General features: G+C 34.5%; 1 non-coding gene across 1 annotated transcript; it reads right to left on the bottom strand.

The window, feature by feature from the left end:
- Positions 1-2,924: 2,924 nt before the first annotated feature.
- On the bottom strand, positions 2,925-3,032 carry LOC113251594 (U6 spliceosomal RNA). Its single transcript, XR_003314565.1, has one exon. It is a non-coding gene; the product is annotated as a U6 spliceosomal RNA (small nuclear RNA).
- Positions 3,033-5,581: the final 2,549 nt, after the last annotated feature.

Here is a 5,581-nt window from a genome sequence, read left to right as displayed (position 1 = left end):
AATCACAATTTTTTATACTGTCTAATAATCAGAAATTAATTCAAAATAATACCATTTACAATGGCATTGCAAATATTTGAGGTGAATCTGACAGAAAGATAACCAAGAACCTGAACACTAAAGCTAGGAAACATTCTTGAGAGAATTTAAAAGATTAGTATTGCTAAAAGATATCAATTTTCCTCAAAATGACCTAAAGGTTCAATGCATTAGAAACAAAAACATAGTGTTGTTGTTGTTGTTGTTGTTGTTGTTGTTGTTAACAGGCTGATTAAAAAATTCATATGGAAAAGCAAAAGAACTACAGCAGACAACATAACTTTATAAAAGAACACAGTCAGATGACCAGCAGTATTTGATTTCTACTTTAACTTCTAGCTTGGAATATTAACTATATTTCTTTATATAATTTTTTTTAGCGGTTGCCCTAGAATTTTCAACATTTACAACTAATCAATGTCCACTTTGAAATAACACTATACCATTTCATGAGTAATGCAGATACCTTATAATAGAGTATTCTCAATTCCTCCTTCCCATTTTTTAGAAGATTGCCATCATTAATTTCATTATGGGCTATAATCACTTAATATATTTTTATCATTACTTGAAAAGTTATCTACTACATTAAAAATAGGAAAAATAAAAGATTTTATTTGCCTTCACTTCCTTTTCATATATGGATTTGTGTTTCTGACCTACGTACTTTCCCTTCTCCCTAAAAAAATTCTAACATTTACTGGAGGATAGGTCTGGTGGTGATGAATTCCTTTAGATTTTGGTTGTCTACAATCATTTTATTTCCCCTTCACATTTTTTAAAATTTAAATTCAATCAGCCAACATATAGTATATCATTAGTTTCAGATGTAGTGTTCAACAATTTGTCAGTTGCGTATACACCCTGCGCTCATCACATCCCATGCCCTCCTTAATGCCCATCACCCAATTACTCCATCCCCCTACCCACCTCCCCTCCAGCAACCCTCAGTTTGTTTCCTATAGTTAAGAGTCGCTCACGGTTTTTCTCCCTCTTTGATGACTTTCCACTCCTTCACTTTTAAAAAATAATTTTGGTATAGAAAGAATTTTAAGTTGGTGGGGTTTTTTGTTGTTTGGGGTTTTTTTTGTTTGTTTTTAATTCCCATATTTAAATATTTTACTTCACTGTTTCCTTGCTTGCATGGTTTCTGATAAAAAGCCTATTGCAATTCTTATTCATTTTCTTCTGTAAGGAATGGTATTTTTATAATCTGGTTTCTTTCAATATTTTCTTTGTATCCACTGTTTTCAGCAGTTAAAATATATATTGCCTATCTATATATTTTTTGAATATTTATCCTGCTTAGTGTTCTCTGAGCTTCTTGGATCTATGGTTTGAATCTGCCATTTATTTTGGAATATTCTCTGACATTATTATTCAAATATTTCTTCTGCATATTTTTATCTTTCTTCTTCTTCTGATATGCCAATTATGTATGCTACACCTTCGAAATTATCCCACGGTTCTTGAATATACTCTTCTGCTTTACAGTCTTTTTTCTCTTTGCATTTCAGATGGGGTGCTTCTACTGACGTATTTTAAAGCTCACTGATTCTTTCCCTGGCCATTTCAAGTTTACTGATGAGCCCATTGAAGACATTTTTTTATTTCTGTGAAAGCGTTTTTTGGTTTCTTGTGTTCAATTTTAGTTCTTTTTAGGAGTTTCCATCTCTCTGCTTATAGTACCCATCTGCCCTGCTTGCTGTCTACTTTTTTTTAATTACTATTCTAGCATATTAAGTCATAGTAATTTTAATTTCCCTGTCTGGCAATTCCAACATCTGTGTCATAGCTGTGTCTGGTTTGATGCTTGTTTTGTCTTCTTAAACTGTATTTTTTCTTGCCTTTTAAACACGCCTTATACTTATTTTTGAAAACTGGTCATACGAATTGACAAATAGCAAAATAAAATGATTTCAGTGTGAGATTCATGTTAATCTGGCAAGGAGTTGGGCCATGTTTAATATTTGCTGTAGTAATAGCTGTCCAAGCTTCAGATTTCCCTAGTGTCCTTCTTTTTGTCTTCCCCATGGCCTTTGGGTTTTTCTAAAAACACCTCCCTAAATACACCCTGTGCTTTGCAGCTCTTTTGGCTATAATTCGATGTTATTATGCTCGAGCCCTGTTGTTGTGATGATAAACTGTAGGTAGTGGGTAGCAATCTGTAATCTTACTATTAAATCTCAGTGTTTTAGTAGAACTTTTTTCCTGGCTTGACCTTCACAAGTGTTTCCTAGCCTTCCACCTCCCCTTCCCTTATTTGAAATAGTTTGGCTAAGTAGGCCTGCAGTTGTAAAATTGTCCTCCCTTCAGGTGGGATAAGGCTCTGATAAAGTCTTTTTTCCAGCAGAGTGGGCCTTTGTTTTGCAGAATTATCCAGTTGTATTTCAAAACGGTTACATATCTCCTGCCTTGCCAGGAATATGAGATTTTTCTTGCCTCTTCACTGTTAAAATGTAGTGGGTTCCTGAGGATGAAATCCACAAAATTATGGAGGCCCATCTACTATTGCAGCCCCTACCAGTTTGCCCATCTCATGCTAACCTACCCTCAGCCTTCAGCAAGTCACCAAAGTTACTATGTAAGTTGTCCTACCAGTTTATGGTTCCAGTAGCTTCTGCTCTAGGTAAACATATCTCTGATGTGATTCTCTATACTTGCAGTCTCTCTAGAATTTGGAGTGGTCATGTGCCATGGGAATCACAAAACTCTGATAAGTCTAAGAAAGTCACTGAATTTCAATTTATTCAACAACTTCTTTTCTCGGTGTAAGTAAAGGAGTGCTAATATCCAAGTTCTTATCATGTTGTAGCTGTAACCTGAAGTCAGATGGATTTTTTATTTAAAAATAAATCAATGTTTTATTTTTCACCTTTAAAAAATTTAAAATGGAATGCTTCACAAATTTGCATGTCATCTTTGTACAAGGGGCCATGTTTATCTTTTCTTTGTTGTTCCAATTTTAGTATAAGGGCTGCTGTAGCAAGCACTTGCTTTTTATTTTATACAACTATGATGTTTGGGTGAGCTGAGTTTAACAGTCCACTTACAGTTGGCTTTATTTGATGAATAAATGAGGGGTCAGAGGAGAAGAGTTTTCTATGTTGCCAAAAGTAGAGAAAAGAAAGAAGGCTCATCAGATGAACGATTGGCGGAGACAGACTGACCAGCTGATGGACTTATTTCTCTAAGGAGAAACACTGAGGATGCAATTGGAGATGCTCAGATTCAAAGTCAATGATGTGTAAAAAAGAGAAAATGAGAGGGTGATCGTTCCAGTTCTTTTAGTCCTGTAGAATCATTCTAGCATCCAAGAGATGTGGGATCATCAATGATGGCACCTTCTGCATTGATTCCATTTTCACCATAAACATCAGAAATAGTGATGCAAGCAAAGTGCATTTATGTAGCATCTTTATCAGAATTCATCAATAATACAGTCAGTAAAGGGGAGGAGAAAATGGCTATGGCAAAGTGATGATTATTGCCAGATTTGGGGTTTTTTAGCACACATGTAACACTGACTGGAGATTAACATAAATAGATGCCTCAGCATGGGGCTGATTTCCTGTAACAGTAAATGAGATGAAAGACAATAAAATTTGTGCTGTAACTATTACTCTACAATACTCACAGGTTGGCATGACTTGGAAAAATTTAAATTATGTATTTAAAATACTTTTTCAAGTTAACTTCTAAATAGAACCCAGTTTTACTTTGATATGGAAATGTTAAAAGGAGGAGTCAAAAGAAAATGAAGGACACTAAATTATTCTTAAATGAAGCATCTGCATATGATACTGTTCTTAATTTCTTTGTCTGAATTTTCCAATATACACTCATAAGTTCAAACTAAATGAAATTTTTAATAATAGAAAATAGCTACACTTATTTTTTTAAATAATCAGAATATGACTTCTGATGACATGTCGATTTTATATTTGAGAGTTAAATGACATTTTTATCTCACAATTTCTAATCTTAAGAAAGGAAGCAAATTAAGAATGAACGTGGACACATAATTGTGTTTGCCATTCTAGTAGGACAATTGGGAAAATGCCAGGAATTTTTCTTTCCTGCTTGATATAATACCCTGAGAACTCTAATAACAGACAACTTTGTCCTTTAGAAGCCACAGATGGGTGAATATTGGTATAAATTAGAATTACAAAGTTAAGCAAAAGATATGAAGATACATTATCATAAAAATGAAGTGTCAAAACACATTTTAAGTATTATTTTTCATATATTTTGTCATTCTTTCCATTCTATCTCATACATTTGCCCTTTGCTTTCATGAAATGTTTTATGAAATATACAAGAATGGCTCAAATGCTTTGCTATTAGATGATTAAGGGTAAAATCCAATTAATTTTGTTTCTTAGAGAAAATACTGCCTCAATTTTTCATTGCTCAACTCTGAATTTTTATTGCAAAATAAAATACCAAATTTATTACATTTTCTGTTGCCAACTTGAAGAAAATCAAGAGAACAAATATTGCCTTATGTATACTGTATAGTCATTTTCAAAAGGAATATTGCCTATATTGAGTAAGAGCAATGGCAGAGCTTAATATCCTGTTTCTTTACACAAGATTTACTGTTCACTAAACGAATAATTACCATAGCAATTGTTAAAACACAAATACACCCAATGCACATTAATGAAGCACACAAGAAGGCAAAGGCATTTCTATTTGTCTTTATTAAGCTTTTCAATTTAAAAATATTCAATTCTCATAATTTAAATTAGTGAACTTTTGTTTACCTTTGACAATCTAATAAACAGTGAAAGCATGTAGGAGGATAAAAGTCACTGAAGTTTATGTTAGATACCTGCTTACTCTTCAAATAAAATTAAATCATTTATTGAGCCTTGGAAGGAGCTGCAATGAGTTTTAGATTTGAACTTTATCCCCAGTTGTACAACCATTGTTAGGTCTTTGCACTCACTCATTTTACTGCAAAATGACTAATAATACAAAATTAGTCACTGATGGGAACTAACAATATGATAAGTGGTCTCTTTAAATTAGCTCTTAGAAGAAACATTAAGGCATAAGGAGGAAGACAGCAGAGGAGTAGGAGACCCTATTTCAACCAGTTCCCCAGTCCCCTGAATTTACCAAACCATTCTAAACACCCATGAAATCAGCCTGAGATGTAAGAATTATATATATATATATCTGGATCTCTACAAGCAGAAAAGCACTGCCTGTGAGGAGGTAGGAAGGGTGAAGGCGAGATTCTGCGGGCAGATATTGGAAGATAAACAGAAGGGGGAGGGAGCCACCATAAGCTGGCACCAGGAAGGTGATATAACACCGGAGCACAAGTGTCCAGTGCTGGGGACTGGGCACAGACTTGCAGACTGGTAGCAGTGCGGAAAGGACTTTAGTCAGCCCCCTGACAGGATCCAGGAGGAATGGATGCGCGCACGCATGAACTGGGGGCAGCGCGCACGCGTGAACTGGGGGCAGCTTGCACTTTTTTTTTTCTTTTTAAAGGTTTTATTTATTTATTTGACAGAGAGAGACA

This window comes from Ursus arctos, unplaced genomic scaffold, assembly GCF_023065955.2.
Source record: "Ursus arctos isolate Adak ecotype North America unplaced genomic scaffold, UrsArc2.0 scaffold_10, whole genome shotgun sequence".
In the NCBI taxonomy this organism is placed as follows: Eukaryota; Metazoa; Chordata; class Mammalia; order Carnivora; family Ursidae; genus Ursus; species Ursus arctos.
The sequence above is the reverse complement of the archived record's forward strand: the minus strand, read 5'-3'. Positions and strand labels throughout refer to the sequence as shown.